This window comes from Pteropus medius, unplaced genomic scaffold, assembly GCF_902729225.1.
Source record: "Pteropus medius unplaced genomic scaffold, Ma_sr-lr_union100, whole genome shotgun sequence".
Lineage (NCBI taxonomy): Eukaryota > Metazoa > Chordata > Mammalia > Chiroptera > Pteropodidae > Pteropus > Pteropus medius.
In genome coordinates this window covers 1,624,416-1,648,770 of record NW_024349800.1, presented here as the reverse complement: position 1 = coordinate 1,648,770, position 24,355 = coordinate 1,624,416, and the positions used below count along the sequence as shown (strand labels likewise).

Genomic DNA, 24,355 nt, shown 5'->3' with positions numbered 1-24,355 from the left:
ACAGGAGCATGGAAGAGCTTCAGTCATTAAAATGAACTAACGAGAGAGAATTCCCAATCTAATCCTGTTCCTCTCCTCAATTTCCAGACATAGGCAGTCAGGTTTGTACTCCCCAGGCAGAGGTGGGAAGATTTTTCTTGGGAGTAATTCACCACTCCAGGAGAAAAGACCTCTATTGAACTAGTTGAATTTTCACCCAGTTACCTTCCGATGAAGCCCCACGTACTCACAGAGAAGTGCCAATAATCAGCTTTTCATTGCCTGTCTCTTAAATGTCAATGGATGCGCAGGAATCTCCAGACTTTTGAGGAGAGCTTCTATTCCTGAATGAAAAATATCAAAGGAAATACTGGGAGAAAATGTACTCGATAAATATGGTGATAGTGAAGTGAGCAGAAGGTACCTTCATTAAAAACAATGTAATTAATATTTTCAGAAAGAAAAGACATTTCATTGAAATAAAGTATAATATTATTTTTAAAAAGGATGGGAGAACAAAGATCTCTTGGAAATTAAAATATTATAGCAGGAATGAAAAAAATGTTAAATTTTTGTTGAAGGACTCTTCTAGAAATAAGAACAAAAGAACAAAGATATCGATAGTAGGAGAGATACGAGAAAATTGAAGAATCAATCCAGTAGGTCCAACCACTAACTAAGAGAAACACAAAAAGTGAAGAATTTTAAAAAATCACATATGTATTGAGAGCCAAAGGTCTTGAATCTTCAGATTGAAAAGACTCACTGTACTCAGCACATGAGTCTATATCAAGGCACATTGCCATGGAATTTCAGGGCACCAGGGGTAAAAAGAGAAGATGCTAGATGTTTTCAGAGAAGAGAAAACTGGTCACACATCAAAAGATCAAGAATCACAATGAGATACCACTTTCAGCAGCAAACTTGGAAGTAAAGGGAACAATATCTTCAAAGCTGAGCAGTGGCTTCTAACCTAGACATCCATATATATGCTTCCCAACTGTCAGTCAAATATGCAGGTAGAATGCAGATATGGGAGGTCTCAAAATATTTATGTTCAGGTAGCTACTGGATGATTTCCTCCAACAAGCAAGAAAATACATCAAGAAATAAATATAAGATTCTGGAGACATGGGATCCAACTCTGAGAAGGAGTAAAGGAATTCCTAGGATAATAATGAAGGGATTTCTTAGTGTGATAGCTGTTCAGGATCCTCAGTGAGCAGGAATATAGAGACCTTTTTTCAAAAAACAAAAGTAAAACTAACCGCCAGTCCCCCTCCCCCAAAACTTCTAAAGGAATATACAGTATCGATAGATTCTCTAAGGAGTTGGACCTTTTTGAAAGGAATTTTATAATTCCATCAGAGTCTGTGAAAAACTGGTGACAGAAAACTAAGCAGATGAAAAATAAAGGCAATCATGAATTTTAGGGAAAACAAAAGTTTGCATAAGAAAGGAAACAAGCATAGTATACTATTGGTTTCACTTGTGAATAATAATTGCATAGTAATAATGTAAACAGTACCTACTGATAGAACCAACATTGTGATCAAGCTCTATTATTATAACCATGCAAACCTTCAGTTCTTTGAAATGATTTTTCTTTCTCCTTGATTCAGACTGGCCATGGTCTCACTTGCTTCTTTTCTTTGCTTATCCTTCTGCACACTGCACGACCACTCCCTCAATCATTAAGCTCGTAGGTTAGCATCAGACAGTCTTAGAAACAAAGCCTCAGGTCTGCTGACCACATAAACGGAGTTTTGGTCACATTAAAGATAGTTTGCAGTTCTATACCCATGCAGACGGAACAACCTTACCAGCATCCCCTTGAAACCGGACAGAACGACGCCATGACTGACATCAGGACCAGATGCAATGATCAGATGCCTCCTACCCTAGCCCTGACTAATCAGTAGAGACCACAACCCCAACTCCTTTAGCTGCTAATGGGTTTTCCCCTATATAACCTATCCTCTAGAGGCTATCTGGGAACCAGATCCTTGATTGACAGCTCACTTGTGTCTCTGGGCTTGGCGCCATTTCCTGAAATAAACCTCTGATTTCTTTGCTGCAAACTACTGTCTGTCTCTTTTGGTTTTGCCACTTGCAGGCAAAAATAAGCCCTTGTTGAGTTCAGTGACATCATGAAAGAGTTAGAGGTGAAATGTATGTGGGGGGCCAGTAGGAAAACAGTGTAAAAGGCCTAAAACTTTATTTTTCTATGGAAGAAAATCAGTAGATAATCCTTAAAAACAATCAATTAAGGAATAAAAATATAAGTGTTTAAAAACACAAAGATAAATGTTGGAAAAAGAAATTAAAAGAGTTAATTTCTTTGATGCCGCAGTACGGTGGATATTGTATGGTCATAAGTAGGAGTGCACTATAGTAATGCAAATGAGCTGCCCTTACTGTAACACCAAGGATGAACCACACAAACCTATGTTGAGTAAAAGAAGTTAAGTACCAAAGAGCACAGAGTATGTGATTCCATCTATGTAAAGTTCAAAACCACGGCAAAATTAACCTATGGTGATATAAGATATTGTGTTTGGGAAAGAGGTGAAGGAGGGTGGAGACTGGTGTGTGTGTGAAGGGGGTTTATGGTGCTTGGTCTGGTTGCTGGTAATACGAGAATGTTTACTCTGTGAAACTTCGTCAAGCTGTACTCTACTGATTACACTCTTGTTTGTAGATAGTATATTAACAATAAGTGAATAACCTTTAAAACTGTTTATTAAAAAACACACATACTTCTAAAAGAGCAGCTCAGCCCAGGAATAGATGTCCATCTGGACCAGAGAATCTGCTGTTCTGGAAAATTAGGAAATTATTGACTAACTTATGAAAATACATTCAGAAATCTCAGCAAGTTGAATATGGTTATTTCCTGGTTCTTGCCTTTTTACTTCAATTTAAGGATTTTTTGGATTTGTCCTCTGCGTATATTCTATACAATAAGATGCCTCAAGGATTTTTTTTCCTCCACCCCCTTCCCTATAATTAATGATGACTTTGAAACTAGTTGAAACATTGCAATGGCCACAGGATATTTCTTCTGCTTCCAGGGTCATCTGCTCATGATTTTAGATGCAGTTTTGTTCAAAAGATAACAAAAGCAGAACACAAGAGGAGTAATGTTATCTAGTAAAGGAAAGAGCATGCACTGACTGGTTTTTCTTGGGGCCAAAGAGTTGGGGCCAGAATTTTCCTATTGTGTCCTTTCCTGTTATCCAGGAATCTCACTCCCTGAAGTAATATAATGCATCAATGACCTTGGTTTTTCCCAGAAGTGTTTAAGAAGATGGGACATTCATCTTGCCCTTGCCCTTTTACAATATTCGTGTTAGAAATCTTTATTGTGTAATCCTTGGGAGGATGGCAGAGCGAGCGAATTACATTCTCCTGACCTTCACATCATCATACTGTAAAGCCCTTCTGTTGCAGACATTTGCTTTGCTATCTTGTTCCAGATCAAGGGGAAGCAGTGGGAGTCTTTCTTGAAAGTTCAGCCACTTACACTGAATTACAATGGGTGGAATTGCAGGATACACTGAATAGCCAAAGTTGTTTGTAATTGGATTCATATACACCACAGATTTGTGCCTCCAATCAGCAGTCCACAGGGGAGGACTTTCTCATGAAACAGTCTGGAGGGGAATACGCCAGGAGGGAAGCTGCCAGGAATTCTTCAGGACACAAAATGGAACTGGGATACCATCAGCTGCATTTGGTCTCTTTTTCCCTCTAAGACCTGATGCTTATCTGAGGGCAAATTCAGATGTTGATAGGATGGGGATTATATAGAATGGTAGCAATTGATCACTTAATTGCCTGTGATTCTCACTGGGTTTAGCATAGATATAATATCTTATAATACTTATACTGTACTCATTTAATACTATATATACTAAGAATATGTGTAATATATAATAATAATACTATAACACTCATAAACAGGAAGTAATTCACTGCGGAGCCCGGAGACGACCTGAACTCATATTCCTAGTCTGATTTTACTTGTGTGAATTTGGGGCACTTTCTTTCTTTTTGTTTCCATTGCTGTCTGTGTTACATGAAGGTAATTATACCTACATTGAAAGGTTTGTCAGGGCTAGCTCTTACTAGGTGTTCATTAGCTGCTAGGCATTTCCCCCTTTTTGCCCTGCAAAGTTATCTTTTGAGCAAATCTTAAAGAGTTGCTATCTGTCCAATTTGTATATTGCAACAGCTTTATATTCCCAGTGCTTACAACAGTCTTGCAGAGAGCAAGCCACTGGAGTCATGTCTTAAAAATAAATATTAGATCTTGTTGCTTCTTAGCATACAACCCTTCATTTGTCTCCTCACACACTTGGAATGAAATCTAAGCCCCTGTCATAATCTGCACAGCCCTGCGTGCATCTCAAATTCCATCTCCTAATGGCTCTATTTCTCACTCTGTCCCAAACACACGTACCAGGTAGCTCATGCCTCAGTGATTTGGAACTTTATTTTGCCCCCAATCTGAACAGCTTTCTTTACTTCTTGGAATGACTGGGTCCTGCCTATCCTTCAAGAGTCAACTTGTGCTTTTCCAAAGATGCAGACTCTGAGATGGAATTTAGTATGAAGGATGTTTATTACAGTCTACTCCTGGGCTCAACCCCTGTGGGAGTGAGGAGAATTCTTCAGGAATTCCAGAGTGGACGGGAGACATGGAGCAATGCAGGTCAGGCACAGCCTTTGCCGACCACACGGGGAGCTCTGGAGCTGGAATGGTCCTGCAGCTGTCAGCTGTTTCCAGGCCTTTATACTCTCATTCATCAGTCTTAAATGAGTGTTCCTCCTCCTGCTGAGAAGGATGTGACTTTAGGGAGGTGACTCTCTGCAGCTGAGGCCATCCATGAAAGGGCTGACAGCCGAAGGCCGAGAGCTGACAATATTCCTAGGCATGAAGTCTTTCTTTGAAAGGGGATCAGGGCAGCATGGCAGTGCCCACTACACAGCCTTCCTTCACCACCCAGTGTCTCTGCCATTGTTTTCTGTCTGAGAGTCTGATTATTTCTTTTATTTTCTTACTGTTTTCCTCACTGAGCTGTGGGCCCCATGAGGACAGAGATCGTGTCTGTCTCATTCCTTGTTTCACCAGCTCATTGCAAAAGGCTTAGTCTGGACGGCACTTAATATGGACTTATTGAGTGAATGAATGAATAACGAATGCTTAATAATTATCAACATGAGAGTTATCAAAGAAACTCTGTCTCTTAGAGTAACACTGAGCTTGCAAAACAGGGATTATGTCTTTGCTTATTCTCTCTGGCATTTATCATTGGATATGACCATGAGCAAAATAACACTTAATACTTCGATCTTTATGAGCAAGAGAAGAATGACTGTTGTCAATGCAATGGAAGCGGCTGTAAGGGTGGTAACTGTCTGTAGACATCCCTGTCCTTGCCTCCAGGAGGCAGTGAGGTATAAGAGACAAAGTCTTGGCCAGCTCAGAGGACCCAGGAACACTGCTGGCAGTCCAAAGGCAGAGCACCTCCAGCGAGTTAAAGACAATTAGGCCCTGTTCCCAGATATTTTTTCTCTTCCCTGCTGCCTCATTCAACATGAACACTTAGAATCTGAATAGTTTAAAACTCATCAGGCAAAAGAAAAAAAGTGCTACAAGAAGTAAATTGTGCTTACCAAACTGAGGATTGTAAACGATAGTTCTGATATTTCTGTGGCAAAACAGACAAGACTTCATGGCAACTCTGCCTTGTTTGCATTGCTGTTAATTGTTTATGGGCTAGAAGGTAGCTTCACAGATGGTCTCATGAGCATGTATTCATTAATTCAGACTTATTTATTTATTCATTTACTCATTCATTCAACAAAAACGATTCCCCCACGATGCTTGGGGAAGGGGAGCCTGGCCAATTGTTTTGGCGGCTTGGTAGGGTTTATTTAATTTTTAAATTTCATTTTGAGCAACAAAAGAGAGAAGAGGACACAAAATATGCTCATAGAGTTAACGGATACTTTGCTTCTTGTTCATACAATCATATAAATCCTAGTTACAGAATCTAAAAACTTGGTTAAGAGTGACTGTAGCTTGGAAGGAAAATGGGAGCATTTTGGATAAAACTGTTGAGTAACTCTCTCAGAGGTGTCGGTTGGGTAGGGTAAATGAGAAATTTATTGGTGCTTTTGTTTCCTTTTGTTTTTCTCTTTTCTCAAGTTTTCTGCTTTGTGCATGTATTACAGTTGTGATGAGAAACAAAATTATTACTGAAATAATTGTAGTTTTGTTAAACTACTTTGAAGATAGAAGTCAGCAGAAAAAATTCTTCCTGAGCGTGAGCTGTTTTAATATGAAAAAGAAAGAAGTCCTCCCAGTAAGTATTTACTTAGATACTGCAAGAAGTAGTCATTTTTCTTTGAAATCATAATTTTGTACTTGTCCTTGTGGATTACAATTTGTCATCTTTGTCAAATTATTTTCTTTTTTTCGTTCAATGTTGTATTGTGAGCAATTTCTCATGCCAGTGGATATTCTTTGAAAGCATTTAAAATGGCTACATAGCATTCCATTAGATGGCTAAACCATCCTTTAGTTAACTATTCTCTTATTGTTCGACATTTATGTTGTTTCTTGCTATTTTGCTCTATAAATAACTGTCAGATATCTGTGTACAGAAATGGTTGTATGCCCCTGAGGATTTCTTGGGATGAATTTTGAGACATGAAATGAAGAACCAAGAGCATGCCCAGTTAAGGCTCTCACACGTAGTACCCTCCTGAGAGTCTGTGTATGAGGGTCTTCATCTCACAGGGGACTTCTTGGCCTTGCATTTGGCTCAAGCACACTCAGCCGTCTGGACAGAAGCTGGTATAAGGGAAATGCCTCAGGATTCTTGGGCTCAAGTCATCATCTACTGTGTAACCTTAGGTAAGAAGCTTCACTACTTTGAGTCTCACTTTCCGTCTCTACAAAATTAGATTAATGGCATTGGCCCTCCAGGTTGTTGTGGAGCTTGGGAATAATCTGTTGGGCAGTGATTGTGCTAGGCAAGGCTTTTCATAGCTGCTTTTATGTAAACGCAGAAATAAATATGGAATAATATACAGGAAATGAAATATGTGCAAGAGTTGGTGAACTGGGTTTTCTTGTCTACGAAACTGTTGCTATAGCTTTTGAGACCCGCAAACAGTAAATGATGTCACTTAATGAGAATGGGGAGGTGTGCATTTTGATAGAGCCATTTAGTTTAGGGTTATTGTTTAAAGTAACTAAAGCTTGACTTTAAATCGCCACGTTAAGAAATAATAGACACTTGACTTATAACTTTGATTGGCTTTTAGAATCTCATCTTTCTTAACTAGGGAAGAGGACTCTAGGAGGTACCCCCTATTCCCTTCCCCGTTTGGGCCTCTCTATATGACTTAAGAGCTTTAGGGAATGGGACATGTTCACCTGAAATTTAAAACTGTGATTTTCTTGCTAATTTGAGACACTTATTTTCCTTACTCTTTCTACTTTTCTTTGAGCTACCAGGGGATAAGAATTACCCCAAATCCCATGATCCAGAAGTAATTACAGCTACTCTTTTGGTGTACTTCCTTTCTGATTGAATTCAGAGATATTCCCAGATATACATGCAGAATATGTTAATAGGATTGAGTTTCATGGAATATATTTTATAACTTCATTTTTTGTCATTAATATATCTTCAACATTTATTATATTATGATTTTCCACGGTTATAGAGTTCTATCATATGAATATCCTGTAATTTATTTAACCAAGGCCCTATTGTTAGATATTTAATTTTCCAACTTTCACTATCATAAATAATGCTATGGTGAATATTCTAATATAGGAATATCAGTAGTATACCAGTGGAAATACTGAGTCAAAGAATAAGAACAAGTCCACGCTTCTTGCTACTTACTCCAAACTGCCTTCCAGATACAATGGACATTTTTACCTCAATTAGTTGTAATTAGTATCCCCATTTCAACAAATCCAGACTTACACTTGATATTATCTTAAAAATACTTCTTTTAAATTTGATGTGAAAAGTACTTAAGTTTTTGTATTTTTTTTTTTCTGATCCCAGTGAGACTGAACATTTTCATGTGTTTTATGGCTCTATTGTATCCTATACCTGACAGTACAGTGTCTTTTGTCCCTCTGAGTCCACCCTCCAATCTTCTCTCTTCTCTCTACCCCTGGAAAGTGACCTATAGAAAGTTCACTAACAGGCTCACTTGCTGGTCCCTTCTGTGGGGTTTGGCCAGTGGTCAGTGGGGAGACCCAGTAAGAGATGGGATGGGGAGAGGGAGGAGAGCGAGATCAGGCTGTTCATTCTCCTGACTCCCTCCATCTCTATGTAGTCAGCCACAACATAGATTTAGTTCCTGGTGTGACCAAGGTGGCTTGATCTACACAATCGTGTTTCCTTCCATGTTCTAGGACCCACTCTTTCCTTTTGTGCCTTAGTTCCTAGGATTGAGATTGCTCCACTGTTGTTAGCCCAGGTTTCTACACTGGCCATTGAGGTTTGGAATGAATCTCTTGTAAAGTATCCTTCCTTGTTCTTGAGCGTTGCATCTTTCCTGTTAGGATCCTGACTGATAAGAATGATCTCATTCGTAATTGCATTAGTAATGGCAACAGGTTATGTGTACTGTTGGGTCATTACTCCATTTTACAAGTAATGACATTTAGGCCCAGGGAAACTGAGAGTCTAACCTCTTCTGGGTCTTCTGGTTGCACTGAAAGAAAGATGAAGGGATTTTTCAGAGAAGGTAATTTCTGGCATTTCACTATCATCTGCTGTCCAAGCGGCGTCACTAATGTTTTACTTGTTCTTTGATAACAGGATCTTCAAGACCATTTTTTGTTTGTTTAGCTGGAGCAAACAGGACAATCTGGACTTGGTTATCAGGTAGACTGGGTTCGCATCCTAGCCCTGCTGCTTCCGTGCTGAATGACCCTGAGCAAATTATTTAATCTCAGTAAGCCTCAGTTTCCTCATCTGAGAAATGGGCATAATTATAGTAGTTACCTCATAGGTTGTCATGAGCTCATTCTTGTTTGTGCTCTTCATTCTTGTCCAAGAGGATTAATGAGATAAGACATGCAGAGGAGGCTAAAGTAATGAGGAGAGTCAATTCATGGGTTGTGTAAACATCTAACTCAAAACTCATTTCTTATGGAGCCCCTGATTCCATGTTTGCATAGTTCTTAAGAATACCATTCATTTTATTAAGTAGATCTTTGACCACTATTGTCATTTTGATCTAGATCATTCTTTATCGGGAGGGGGCGGGCATCCTTTGTGTTGTAGGTCAGCCTCTATGCACTAGATGCCAGGAGCACAGCCCTAGTTGTGACCACCAAAAATGTCTCCAGATATTGACAAATGTCTTCTGAAGGGCAAAACCATTTCCAGTTGAGAACTACTACTTGAATTAAACATCTGTGATTCTTTCTACCATTCCCTATAGAGCACTTGAAGTTTTTGGCCAAATTCACCAATCCGGACACTCTCACCTCAATGCATTCTAGTTTGCCAATGGATTGCTAATGGTGTGCAAAGGCCTTTAGAGCTGACTGCAGTTGGGTACATTCTAGGTATGGTCTGAGGAGGAGGGAGAAAGAAACAAGATTTCTTTTTCTGTTGCAGCCCATGATTATGCTGGGCTTTTATTTTACTTTATTTCAGTCATTTATGTATTTTGGACCACTTCAGCGTATCTTTGATTCTCATTTTACTCCTGGTCAGTATTGACACCTGAGGACTGTGATTAGAAAATGAACATGAGACCTCTGACCTCCCACAGTCCCAGAGACATAACCAAGATCATAAGCTCTGAGAGGACAAGGAGTTGTTCCATCTTTATTTCTTCATAAATCCCAAGTGTTTAAGACAATGCCGGGCACATGGTAGATACTTACATTAGGGTTCTCCTGAGAAACAGAACCAATAGGAAAACCAATATTTATGTTAAGTAATTGGCTCATGTGATTGTAGATCTTCAGGGTAGACTAGCAGGCTGGAAGCTCAGGGAAGCATTGCATTTCAAGCCCAAAGGCCACCTGCTGGCAGAATTCCCACTTTTGTGGGAGGTCAGTCTTTTTCTTAAAGCCTTCAACTGATTGAATGAGATCCAACCACATTATAGAAGGCAATGTGATTTACTCAGATTTACTGATTTAAATGTTAATTCCATTAAAAAAATACCTTTACAGAAATATCTAGAATAGGATTTGACCAAATATCTGGTTACTGTGGCCCAGCCAAACTGACACATAAAAATAACTATCATGATGCTCAGTGAACATTACTGAAAAACCACAGATCATTAGGATTGGCAGAGAACAAAGTTCATTATCCTGATGAAGAAACGGAGGCCCAGAGTGATAGTTACATACTCACAGTCACTTGGGAATGGAGTCAGGACCAGATTTCAGCTTCCTGACTCCATTAACCTCACACCCTCTCAACTCTTCTCAATACTTCTTCCTCTGTAGAGACCACTGAATGTCAAAGATTCTACTTCCATTTGGCCCCAGTGTTAAGGAAACATCTGAAATTACTCAATATTTCTCTTTTACTCCAGCCTCACTTACTCCTTACTCCTACCTAAATCACCTCCTGGAGCTTCTCTCATCCTAGCTCAGAGCAATCTTGTTATCATACTGTGTGATAGATTTTTAGTAAAATGGCACCTTCTTCTTTTCTTAAAAACAAGTTGAGAGTGGTGAGAATGTTTTTCTTGTCCCCTTGGAAAAAAATTAGGCATCAAGTAAAAACAGTGATTTTCTTTATAACTAAGTCAGACAGTTTATCCCCCAGGCTAATGACACACGGGAATCTGAAGAAAAAAATAGCAAATATTTTCAGCGAGGGTAATTCATAGTGAATAAGACAGCAACATTTTTCAATTGATAACAGAAATTAATTTAATATTTCATGTAAGGGCAGGAGAGTTCATATCAAAGGTGGTCCCCAAGTCTCGAATTGAAACTATAATAATTTCTTCTTCCTACTGTAGGAAACACTCTGTAGTGAGGTTATTGTGATTGCCATTTATCTGTCTATCTATCTATCTATCTATCTATCTATCTATCTATCTATCTATTTATGAAATACTTAGCAATTTGCATGGTGTTGGTTTCTTGAACCCTCAGGTCAAGATTCTTGGGCACATTCAAGCCAATAGGACTTTTCCCGGTTAAAAAATCATACATTTAAAATGTTTCATTGATTTAAGGAGATGATTCCAACGAGCGCTCTAGAATCCTGCTTGCTGCTAAACTGCTTACAAACCTTCTTTTAGGGGTCAGTCAGTCCTTAATGGCATCAGCCACAGACAGAGCATGGAGCATGGAGCACTGGGAAGGGAGCAAGGCTTTGGGACTATAGGGCAACAATGATTGATCTTGGAAGATTGGTTGAGAAGGTCATGAGTAGGGGACCATACCTCAATGTTCACTAGAAGCTATCTCAGTTTTTGCCTGTTATCCTGATTTAGATAGTATTTTGCCTGTTATCCTGATTTAGATAGCACATTACTTTGATTGGTTTCTGGAACCTGCCTAGTGATTTCATAACTTGGGATTCTTGCATTTTCTGTTCCTTCAGCTTGCAGTGCCCTTTCCCCAAATATGAGCATGACTGACTCTTATATCCTTCAGGTCTTAGGTTAAATTGTCTTTGCCTCAGACCTGTTTCTCAGTTACTCTCTATCAAAATAAAGATTGTTTTCTTCTTTATGATCTGAATCTTTGTGTCCCCTGCATCCTCAAATCATATGTTGAACTCCTAACCCTCAAGATGATAGTATTAGTAAGTGAGGCCTTTGGTAAGTGATTGGGTCATGAAGGTGGAGCTCTCATCAATGGGATGTGTGCTCTTACAAAGAGAAACTATAGGGCTCCTGAGCCCTTTACACCAGGTGAGGACATAGTGGTTTTATGGTATTTTGTTATAGTAGCCCGAATGGACTTAGACACCTTCATAGCATTATTTCAACTTCAATTCTCTTGTGTATATATCTTTTTGCTTATCTTCTGTCCCTTCTCATCCATGGTGTCCCAAGTGCCTGGAACTATGCCAAGCAAACAGTAGGCTCTCAATAGTATGTTGAATGATAAAAATAAAACACGAATGAATGAATGAACAAGAAGCCGCTGTATGAGTAGTTAATAAAATGCTAGCAGTAGTAACAGATAAACTTTTACTCTCAGTGGCTTATTGGAATGGAAGTTTATTTTTCACTAATGTTGAGTCCAATCAGTGATGATGGGGTAGAAATGTAGGGAGTGAGAACAGAATCTCTGCTCCATAGAGTCATTCATGGATCCAGAATGACTGGATCCCATAGGCATTGACATCCAGCCAACAGAGAGTGGGTAGAGAGAGAGCACAGAGGATTGCATAGGAAGTTTTTATGGTTCAGATCTGGAAGTGCCGTACATCACTTTTTTTTTTTTTGGTTAGGATATGATTAGCAATACCCTGCCTAGATGCAAAGGAGACTACACACATGGTGAGAAACTGCTTCACAGTAACTACTTTAGGAAGGTGAACATGAATTTGTGGCTCTGCCTGCCTCTCGTGCTACAGCATCCACTACCTAGTGCCACTACCACTGCTATTACATTGAGAGCTCCATGAGGGCAGAGACAATCTGTTTCATCAACTTGAACTGAAGGTGTAGCACAGTCAATATTTGAATGAATAACCAACCATCTCTTGATCATCAACTATATTTGAGGTACCAGGTCAGATACTAAACTTAACATGGTGTGAACACATAGTATGAATGCCATAAAGACTTACAATCAACAAAGAGTTCTTTGACCTTTGAAGACAGACCAACCCCTGACACCATTACAGACTCTATGAAAAGCAGAAGATGGCAGAGCAAGTTCTGAAGTGACTATTTCCACCCCCAGAAGGAACAGAATACAATAAAAGACTCTAAGAATAAAATACATCAGCTTAAAAGCTGTGCAAAGAAATGGTCTCTAACCCTACTCTTTGGGTCTTTCATTGTATTTTGCTCCTTGGAGAACAGTGAAAGTCACAGCAGAACATGATCTTCCATCTTCCCATTTCTTTCTAGAGATGGAAAGTGAATTTTTATTCTACTTTTTTCTTGACCTCATGTTCTTTCAATTGTATGTGCTGCAGTAGGGAAAAAAAGTCAGACCAAGTCACCCAGCACATTTTAAACTCCTGTTTAGAAAAGCAGGAAGTCCTTGAATTGAGACCACTGGGTGGAGTCATAACCACCCTTTCGTGGGAAGTTTAATTCTTTAGAGGGCTCCAGACGTGTGTTCTTTCACAGAGGTTTAACTCATAAAGGAGAATGTCACACTGGCCACCATAAATATGCAGACAAGCTTTTCTCCTCATTGCCACATTGAATAGTTTTGCTGAGTTTGTATATGGAAGGAGCAGAGTTGGGAGGAAAATTTGTCCTCTGAAATTACATAAGACCATTTTTCCAATTCTGAGATTTGAAAAATTTCAGTGGCTGGCTTGCAAGGAAATATCCAGATATCACTCTGGAAATTGACACTCACATATATATCTGGCCCTGTTCTTGATGACAAGGATACATAGAAGGAAAATCCCATTTCATTGCATGCCCTCATCCTCCTTTTCTTTCTTTCTTTCTTTCACTCTGGTTCCATAGCAGATCGATGCTCCTTAGCTTTTATTGTCTTGCTGTGTGTTAACAATAATGCTGTCTGTCATTGTGCCTTACAGTTTACCAAGTGCTTTCGCCAAAGATATGTTGTAAAAATGCTTTGAAAACTGTAAGTGCTATGCAGATGTATGTAAGAATATCACATTCTCAAAACTTGTCAATTTGCTAAGAAGCAACATGTCTGATGGCATCATTATTACTTTTAATTTTCATGATTCCCTCGTTTTATCCTCATAAACCCCCCACAGATGGCTTCAAGAAAGCATTATCCTATTATATGCCCCAGTGTCTTGGGTAATAGTTCATAGGTGAAAAAATAGGGGTTGGGCAAATTGGCTATGGTGCAGAGCTGTCATGTGGCAGAGTCTGTGTTAAATTAAATCCTCTTAGTCTTCTCATGAAAATTCTGATGATCAGGTCCAGCATCAAATGTTTTGTTGAGGAAACTCTCTTATCTCTGTTACATGCATTTTTTAGGAATTTTTTTGTGGTAATTGACTCCTCCCTGAAAGGCAGCATGACATATAGAGAGTGCACAGACTTTGGTGACAGATTTGGGTTTAAATTGAGGCTCTACCATATAACGTCAGGCAATTCACATTATTGCTCTAAGCCTCACTCATACCCTTCTGAAAATGCTAGTGAAACACCTATCTTCTTCGAATTCTTTAAAAAATTAGAAATAATGGTGTTAAGGTTGTTGTTCTAGTAGCTGAGGTTGTATAAGAGTCACTGTAAACTTGGTTACATGAAACAGTAGCCATTTCATTGTGCTTATGGTTTTCGTGAGTCAGGGATTGTGATGGGGCATGGTGGGTGGCTTTTCTCAGCTCTAGGAGATCCAGGGCCTCACCTGGAAAGACTCTAATGCCTGGGGGTGGGGATCTTCTGGATCCCCACTCACCTCTGTGGTGCCTGGCTGGAATAACTCCAAAGCTGAGCTCAGCTGTGGCTGTCAACTGGAGCAAGCAGATGGCCTCTCTGCATGGTTTGAACCTCTTACGGCATGGTGGCTCTGCTCCCAAAAGGAGTTCCTGGAGAGTCAGCATATCAAGGGAACTGGAAAGAAACTGCAATGCCTTTTAGGACCTAGACTCAAAAATCATGTAATATCACTTTTGCCATAGGAAATATGATGTATCTATTAAGACACAGTAGCATCATTGAAAAGAAAAAGATGCTTGCTAACAGTGCTATTTTTATTTAAAAATCTCTAATTTCATAAATGGCAGTCCTCATATGATTTAAAGCCTTTTTAAAAATGGTGAACTATCATGACATATAGAAAAGTGCACACACATATACAGCTTAATAAATTATTATAAAGCAAATCCCTATGTAATTATGGGTCAAAAAAACCAATGACCAGAACTCAGAGCCCCCAAAATGTTCATCTTGATGACAACACCTTTCTGCCCCATGATGGGAATCATAGGGCCGAATTCTGTGGTAATCACTGGCTATGTTTTTGCCTATTTTTGAACTGTCTATAAATGGGATAAAACTGTATGTGCTCATTTGTGTCTGGCTTTATTTTTTAATCTTTTTCTTCTTGGTTTTAGGTTTGTCAATCTAGTACATGTTGTGTGTGTATGGCTACAGCTTGTTTATGTCATTGTTGTAAATATTCCATTGTATGAACATTTATTCATTCCACTGTTGTGGACACGTGGATTGTTTCTAGTTGTTTTCAGCAAATAATGCTGCTATGCACAGTCTTAAACATGTATTTTGCTGTACCTGGGCATGTACAGACTGTTTTTCAAAGTGATCGTACCAATCCACCCTCTGAAGAACTCTCACAAGAGAGTTCTGTTGGTCGAATCTTTACCAACACTTGGTATTATTAGCCTTTTTCATTGAGATTTATTTATTTTTCCTGAGATTTTATCCTGTTCTTTTGTTTGGAACTTATTTCTCCATTTCCTCATTTTGCTTTACCTGTTGTGTTTGTTTCTGTGCATTAGATGAAAACACCGCCTCTCCCAGTCTTGCAGGAATGGCCTTGTGTAGGAGATGAACTTTATCATGCAACCTTGCCCTAGCTCTTGATTATCTCCCCAACCTTTGTGATTGCTCAAGCAGCCTATTTTATTTTTAATAGCTCCCAGTAGTTGACATTGTGCAGACCTGTCAGTGTCTCAGCACCTTGATTCATGCTGATTGGAAGCCCAACTCTCAGCAGGTTTTAAAGTATGCAACTATATGTACCGTATTATGAGACCACAAGTGTAAGCCCAGCTGATCACCTGTGCCAGGTGATTTTGAGGTGTTTTTTAGGCAATGGTTGAAAAAACTGGGGCTCCAGATGATGGTACAAGCCCCTTTCTGGGAGATATTGGTGAGCTGGAGTGAGGTAGAGAGAAAGTGCAAAGCACAGCGTCCTCTGGCTTGTGTTTCCTGAGAGCACACCTGTAGATGCCTAGATATGCGCCAAACCTGATGCCTGCCTCTCAGGCTGAAGCTCCAGGATAAGCAAATAGGCTTGTTTCACAGAAAGACTAGGGCATGTTTTAGTCTGCTGTCTGAGTAGTGCCCGGGAGGTGGCAGCCTGCCAAGAACTTTACGAGATGTTTCTCAGTTCCCTACAGCACTTTGAGTCTCAGAACAAGAGCCCTGTTGATTTTCAAAGCCAGATGTTTTGGGGGGTCATGTCAACAGTAAAAGTCTTAATAGTTGGGGTACCTGATGTGGGGTATGAACCTTTCGCTCCTCAGGGAGAAGGGTCAGGTGTGTGTTTCCTTCTGACTGTGGGTCGCTGTGACTGGGGTGGGGTTTATGGAGAAATTGTGTCCCAGCTTCTCATACTACCCGCTTCTGTGTGGGCCTTCTCTCATTTGCCTGATGTGAGGAGTTGCTCAGCTAGTTTTCAGGTCTTTTCAGAGGAAATTACTTTATATGTTGCTCTAGAATTGGTGTGTCCAAGGGAGGAGATGAGTTTGGGACCTTACTATGTCACCATCTTGGACTACCTCTAGCATTAAATTTTTTTTGCTGTACTAGTGAGCATATAGTGTGACACACTATTGTGGCTTTATTTGTGTTTCTTGGATTACTAATGAAATCGATCATATTTTCACATATTTATTGGCCATTTGGATATGCCTTTTTGGTGAAATGCTTAGTTTTGTTCTTTTCCATTTTTCTATTTTGTTTGTCTTTATCCAATATAGGGGTTCCTTATATATTATGGGTTTTGATATTCTTTATAAGAAGTGTATATTTTGTCTTTGTCCCTTTCTGTCACAGAGCTCCTAAAATCCTTGGAGTTTCCTAAGAGATGAGAGCAACAAAGGTGCCATTTTTATGTTAAAAAGGTGCCTTTTGGACCACATTTAAGAATGGGGGCTGGTTTCCAGGGAACCTATCCATGTGCTTAGGGTTGGAACTTTCGTCTCAACCCCTGACCTCCTTGGAGAGGAGACGGCCTGGAGGTTGAGTCACTTGCCAATTGCCTATGATTTAATCAATCATTCCTATGTAATAAAGCCTCCATAAAACCCCAAAAGGACAGGATTTGGAGAGCTTCCTGATTGGTCAGCATATTGAGGTACTGGGAGGGTAGTGTGCTCCAAGAGGGTATGAAAGCTCTGAACTGTCTCTCCATGCCTTGTCCTATGCACTTCTTTATCGAGCTGTTCCTGAGTTTTATCCTTTTGTAATAAACCAGTGATACAGTATGTTAAATGTTTTTCTGGGTTCTGTGAGCTGCTCTAGCAAATTATTCAAACCTGAGGAGGAGGGTCATGGGGACCTTTGATTTATAGCCAGTCAGTCAGAGATACAGGCGATGACTTGGGCTTGCGACTTGCTTCTGAAGTGGACAGGGGGAGGGACAGTCTTATGGGACTGAGCCCTTACCCTGTGGGATCTGATGCTGTCTCCATATATATAGTGTCAGAATTAAGTTGAATTGTAGGACACCCAGCTGGTGTCACAGAATTGCTTTTTGGTGTATGAAAAAACCCACACATTGAAATTGGTTTCAGAATACATTTATGGGTACATGGCCTTTGTTAGTTATATGACAAATTTCTTTCCCACTCTGTAGCTTACCTTTCCCTCTTTTACTGGTGTGTTTTGTATACATATGTGTGCTGCTTCTTTTGTTCAAAATTATGTTGTGGGATTTATTCATTTGTGTTTATAGCTACAATTTGTTTCATGGCTGCATAGTATTCTATTGTTCTTAAATCTAGTATAGTCCACTTTTAATTTCTTTCCAGGTAACTCTTTTTAAAATTTTATTTAAACACTATTTTTATATGTTGAGGTCATATATATACTTTACAGTATTATCTTCTATTTTTTTTGCCTATCTCATTTATGTCAGGAATTAGCAAATTATGGCTGACAAGAAAATCTGACCTACCACCTGATTTTGTTAATAAAGTTTTATTGGAATACAGTCACAGTCATTTATTTAGATATTGTCTATGTCTGCTTTTATGCTACAACAGCAGAATTGAGTAGTTGCAACAGAGACAATAAAACCTGAATTCCTGAAATATTTACTGCTGATCCTTTGCAGAAAAAAATTGTTTACTTCCGATTTAGTTCCATAACATTTTTGGTCAAAGTCATTGTATTTTTACTCACCAAATGGGCTTTTTACCTACCAGTAAAAATCCTTCATTCTTTCCACAGACATTTATTTAGTGGCTGCTATGTGTGAGACCTTGTTGATGATAGATATTGAGATATGTAGAAGAGAAACAAGGTTTGTGCCCTGTAGGATTTCACATTTTGGTGGCATTGTCCTTAACTTGCATGAGCTTTGTCACACCAGCAAAGCCATGTGTAAGTTAAATCAACAAGCATTACTGAACAGAACCTGAAAGGCACTACATGTTATGTTAGGGATAGGAAACCCACAGATAAATAAGACTTTCTCCTAGCTCCCAAGGTGTTGATAGTCTAGTAGTGTGACCATACAGAGAGGTAAGCAGCTGACACCATGATCAGCTAACACTTGATATAGTAGGTGTGGCTGAGTGACAGAAAGGCTGTGCGGACTCAGAGGAGTGAGAAAAATATCATTTTTGACTCATAAAATATGACTAAGATAAACAGCAAAAACATCCTGATTTTAATGTTATTTATAAAAAGTCTGTGAAGTCACCCCTTCCTTGTCTCAGCAAGCCCTATCACATATCCTGCTCTGAGGGATGTGAACACTGGCCATGATATTCATTAAATTAGTCATCCTGATAATTGTTAGAGCTCAGAAATAAGTACTAATCAGCCCAAATAGAGAGCTAATCCCAGGATTCACTAAAATGCATCTAAGATAGTGTTAATTCTGCATGCACATTTAAAAGAAGTTATACATAAAAAAAGACGTTATATATTCCCTTAAGGCTCTTGGTAACCTTATATGGCATCAGAATGGCAGTTCCACATCCTCCCCCACTGTTTTAAAACTACATGTGAGACTAGATGGTAAAGTATTAAAGTCTCTATACATAGGGGATTTCCCCGCCTCTCAGTAGATTCTATTGTAAAATGACAGGTATGGGAGAGGCGCTTGCCAAGAGACTGTAATTACAAAAAAAAAAAAAAGCACTAACAAAATCAGCTTATTAAAAAATGATATGTGGGCATGAAATGGATTATGACAATCCAATGATTAATTAATGGTTAAAGCCAGTGTTTTTCACATTTGAGTGATAGATAAGAATATCCTGCATATAGTAGTGAGGTCCAAGTTGAAATGTAAATACGATTTGCTTTATTAGGAGCTCTGATCTCCTGGGCTGCTGCAACCACGAATAATTTATTCTGGTTTTATAACTTCTTAGTATCTTTATAGTTTTGCTTTCAAATAACCAGATTGATTGTTTTATTTGCTTTTTATTGACTAAATGACCCAATGAAACTAGTTTCTCTTTGTGGACTCTCCCATTTCTCATTCAGCGTGTAGTCGCCTTAGATTCCTGATTTCTTTTTCTGAAGGTCCTCGAGTTGAGATAATGCTCAACTAGAAAGAAAGTGACACCATTACTTCATTTATCAATTGCATGCTTAGAATGATGACTGATTCATATTTTTGAAACTCCATCCACCATGTTCTATTCTCTTTGTCCGTGTAATAATTTTAGATTGGCTTCCAATTGAGGAAGTGTCCCAACTAGTAACTTGGCATGCAATTTTTTTAAAGTATAGAATTGTTTATGGGAAGGATGCTAACATTGATTGAATGCCCACTGTGTGCCTAGTATTGAGCTAAAAATATTTAGAGTAAGGACTGGCAAACTTTTTCTGCTGAGGGATAAAAAGTAAATATTTTAGGTCTTGTCACATCTACTCAACTCTGTACTTGTAGCATGAAGACAGCCATAGATAATACTTAAATGAATGGCATTGCCGTGCTCCAATAATTTTTTTTTTTTTAGGCAAGGCAACCCTTGGTTGACCTCACAGATTGCAAGGACCTTGTCAGCTTATAATCCTTTATTTTATTTTATTTTGTTTTATTTTATTTTATTTTATTTTATTTTATTTATTTCATTTCATTTTATTTTTTTATACCTACAGCACTTGGTCTTCCTAGGTGGTCTCCCATCCAAGTACTAACCAGTCCCGACCCTGCTTAGCTTCCGAGAATTTATTTTTACACTAAAACAAGCAGTGGGCTGGGTTTAATCCGTGGGCTATTGTTTGCAGAACCCTGATATTTGAATATTAGGCCTGGAAGGGTTTTGAGAAGTCATTTACCATAGCCCAAGCTACTTCAAACCACGGCCCTTAGATCTCCAGGGTTTCCCTATGATGAATAAATAGGCCTCTGCCTTACCTCTTCTCTTCAATTAGAGTAGTATAATTCTTTATACATTTATATTATGGGGTCTTGCATAAGGGTTTTTAAATTAGTTTTATAAGTTAAAAAAAAAAAAACAATTCTCACCCAACTTTACAATTGAAAAAGTGAAGAATTAAGAATATTCATAAGCTGTGATATCCATCCCCACGGCCACTCCCCACTCACTAACTCATTTAGTTATCATCAGAGCTGGGACTCTGCACCAGTGACTCTCAGACACTCAGTACTAACCACACTGTGCTGCCTCCATGCCACCAAAATTCCTATCAGAAGAAAAACTTATGTTTGTTATTTTGTTTTTATAACAGCGCCTTATCAGCATGCACAATTTGTGATCAGAATTCATAGCTGCAAGAGATCATATAACATTTTTCTGGAGCAAAGGAGAACCTCAACAATTCTAGATATAGTCTTATACGACACATTTTGAACTCTGCCCTGTGGCCTTGTCCATGTGAAGGCCCATATGATCACATCCACGCCTTAAATAGTAGTTGAAAAAGATCAGTAATGTCATTTCCTAGAAGCTGGTAATAGCCAGTGTTTATTTTATATCGTTCGCCTGCTTCATATAGATCCACCAGCCATTAGGCTTTCCCAAATACTCTGTTTGCTTAAATACAAAATTACATTTACATTAAGGTAAAAATCTATGATGCTTTTGGCCTTGATGGAAGAAATTGTACTACATTTGTCCAGTTGCACAACAGGGAAAACCTGAGAGCTGGAGAGGAGAGATCTATCTAGTTTTACATGCCCAGCTCTGCCTTGCTTGGGACCTGGAGTCCACTTTCGGTGGAGGTCTAATGGGATGAAGGTGATTGTTATCTACCTATACACTGCCTCCCACAAAATCTCCACTTGGCTGCCACTCTGGAATCCTTTATGAAAATTTGAGGGAAAAATTCCAAACTAATTTTCAGTTTATATCTCTTCTCCTGAATATAGCCTAATGAAACCTTAAACAAAGGTTATTTCAGAAAATAGAAATATTTTACTCAGTTAAAGCAAGTATTCTCCTTAAAGTTTTAGATTATGCCTATATATACAATTTATTTTGGAGAGAGGAAGAGGGATAAATAAATGATACAAAATTCTATTCCAAGTAACCAATTTTAAATCTTTTCCCTCCTGTAAAAAGACCATTGATTTATAGATGTAAATTTAGAATCTTTTTTACTGCTTTATTCTTTGGCGTAGAGAATATACTATTTTAACATCATCTGATTATTGTATTTTGTTGTTTTTGATGTAGAATGTCACTTTGCATTATTCTCTTAGATGAGTATTTGTGAGACAACATATAAAAGCTATTTTGATAGAATTCTGCTGTGTATACGTGTGTTTTTGTATTTTCTCAAGGAAATAACATTCAATGAGATAATCTGGGTTTTTATTTTGATAGGTCATTCTTATAATTTATTTGTTTTAAGAAAACAATAGCATCACTTATGTGGAAATAAGAACAGGGCTTGTGAAAGACATTTTAAATGTTTTCCTGATGGCTTTTTTATATGGCTTATTGTTATTTTTTAAATTGACTTTTAGTTATAAAAGAATTATAACAGCATTATAGAAAGTACTGGGTAGAGGGAAATTATCACCTATATGTCCAAATGACTTATAAAAAATAAGTTTAGATATTTTCAGTTTTCTCCTGGTGTTACGTCTTGTAGTTATAATCCTTTGTTTCAGAATTCCAGAGAACTTGATAAACCAGGGGTATCCCAGCTACCTTTCTGGAAGACTGATACATCTCAAGACTGGTAGATAAATAAGAATTTAGGGAGTTGAGAAGATGGGGAAAGGCAATCTTGTTTGAGGGATGGGGAAGCAAATGGACAAGCCAGAACAAAGGAAAGAGCATGGAACATTTGGCAAATTGACAGAGATTTCATAGAACGGGAACATAGGGTCACTAGAGTAGAATGGCAGGAATTGAGGTTGGAAAGAGAGTTTTGAATCAGATTGTGAAGGGCCTTAAATGTTGAGGCTTTGCTTGTTAGGCAGGGAGTGGAGTGAAGCCCCCATCAGAAGGGCATGTTGAAGTCTTCACTATGCTTCTCAAGTTCATGGACAAAGTGGTTATGACCATCAAAGTGGAAGTCTCAGATCAGCTATGAAGCAGTCACAAAAAAAGATGTCAATTTCCTTCTTCTTCCTTTCTATGTCACCAGCATTCACGAAAAAAGCAGGAATGTGAAAGAAACTCCTGCCCACCTTCCTCCTCTCCAAGATCTTGAGCCAGCATTTTAGCCTGTATTGGTGAGGGAAGGGAAAGCATGAAATTAGATGTGAAGTTGATGCTTTGAAGCAAACACAACGAAGTCTAGCGAATCAGCCTGAGACTATTTTAATAACCAAAGATGACCAACAGATTGTACAAGCAGACTGAGATATTATGAAGGAGTCTTCTTCCCAGAGAGCAACAGGAATTCTACTGAGGACAGTTGGTGGCAATTCCTGGAAAAGATAAAACCAGTTCACATTTACACTCCAATGAATTTACAGCCCTTCCTCAATAGGTTATAGTACACACTAAGACATTTAAGTAAAGCAAATAGAAAAGAAATTTATATAAAAGGATAATTGTTGAGGTTTCTGTAATCTCAGAAGATAACTTTCTAGGGGCTAAGTGAAGATTTTTAAAAATCAAAATAATACAGGTACCTATTATGCAGAAGATCTGCATTTTGCCCAGTTTTATAATGCAACAATGTGATTTTGTTTTCTCAGGAACTTAATAATCTAAAAATAAAAACACTCTTTTCCCATCGAGCTGAAGTGAATATTTTTAGTCTTATTAGTTTTCTCTTTTGTAGCTGCTAAGGACTCCTCCACAGGCCCACCCCACCTCCCTCAACCTGATGAATAATATTTCAAGTACATTTCTCTGTGGAGAAAGCCCTTTAATGGTTGCAATCTATCAGGATGTTCTTTTGAGATTATTACTAAGAAGCATTGTTGATTAATCAAATAATAAAGGAAAATAGGAGAGAACAAAAAAACCCTTGTAAATGAAACAGTGCCTGCTGGGTTCAGGATTCAATGGTCAGATGAAACCAGTGCTAAGAGAGAAGCTTCAATGAAGATGACTCAGTCTCTTGTTTTCAACTGTACCCCTAGAGGGCACAGGGACAGTTACCCGAGGGAGTTGTCTATGGGTAATCTGCATTGTATTAACTTATTTTAAAGCAGAGAATGGATTAGAGAGGTATAAAGAAATTCAGGTAGTAGAAAGGTATGAATCAGTAAGTGGTTTTGATTTATTTATTCAAAACACACACGTGTGGAGGACCCTTTTTAAAAAACATATTTACACAAAGAATTTTTTTTATCATTGCTACTCATAAAAAACAATATTTGCTGTCATAAATAGAAGGTTGACATTAATGCAGGTTAAAATATATGTAGTTATTAGGATGAAAACAGTCTAGGCTCTGCCTAAATTGCCTCTAGTGCCAGCAGTGTAGTACAGTTGCTGAGAGAGAACTACTTTTGTTAGCTGCCATAATGCAGTTTTAAAAAAAAATATGGTATTAATCTCCATTCTATTGTCATCTAATTTTGAACAAAGGCATTAAGCCCAAAGTTAGATTTATCAATCATAAGACAGGAAATGTTACTGACATCCATTATGAACTCCACAGTTGATTAGCTCCCTTGATTAAATAGTGATATAGCTGATGAGAAAACAGGGGACGAGCCTGCCACTCTTGTAAAGAGAATTCCCAGCTCAGAGTCTCCTTAGAGTTAAGAAAAGAGAAGTGAAAAATAGAATACAAAAATGTGGGGCTGCTTCAGCAGTAATGTGATACTGTCTAAAGCATCAGTCCCATGAGT

At 38.5% G+C, this 24,355-nt stretch overlaps 1 long non-coding RNA gene across 1 annotated transcript in view; it reads left to right on the top strand.

Moving 5' to 3' along the window:
* The first annotated feature begins 6,437 nt into the window (after positions 1-6,437).
* LOC120621423 (uncharacterized) overlaps positions 6,438-24,355 on the top strand; it is a 94,360-nt gene continuing 76,442 nt past the window's right edge. Inside the window, exon 1 of the long non-coding RNA XR_005658154.1 lies at positions 6,438-6,907. This is a non-coding gene — a long non-coding RNA (uncharacterized LOC120621423). The remainder of the gene's footprint in view (positions 6,908-24,355) is intronic.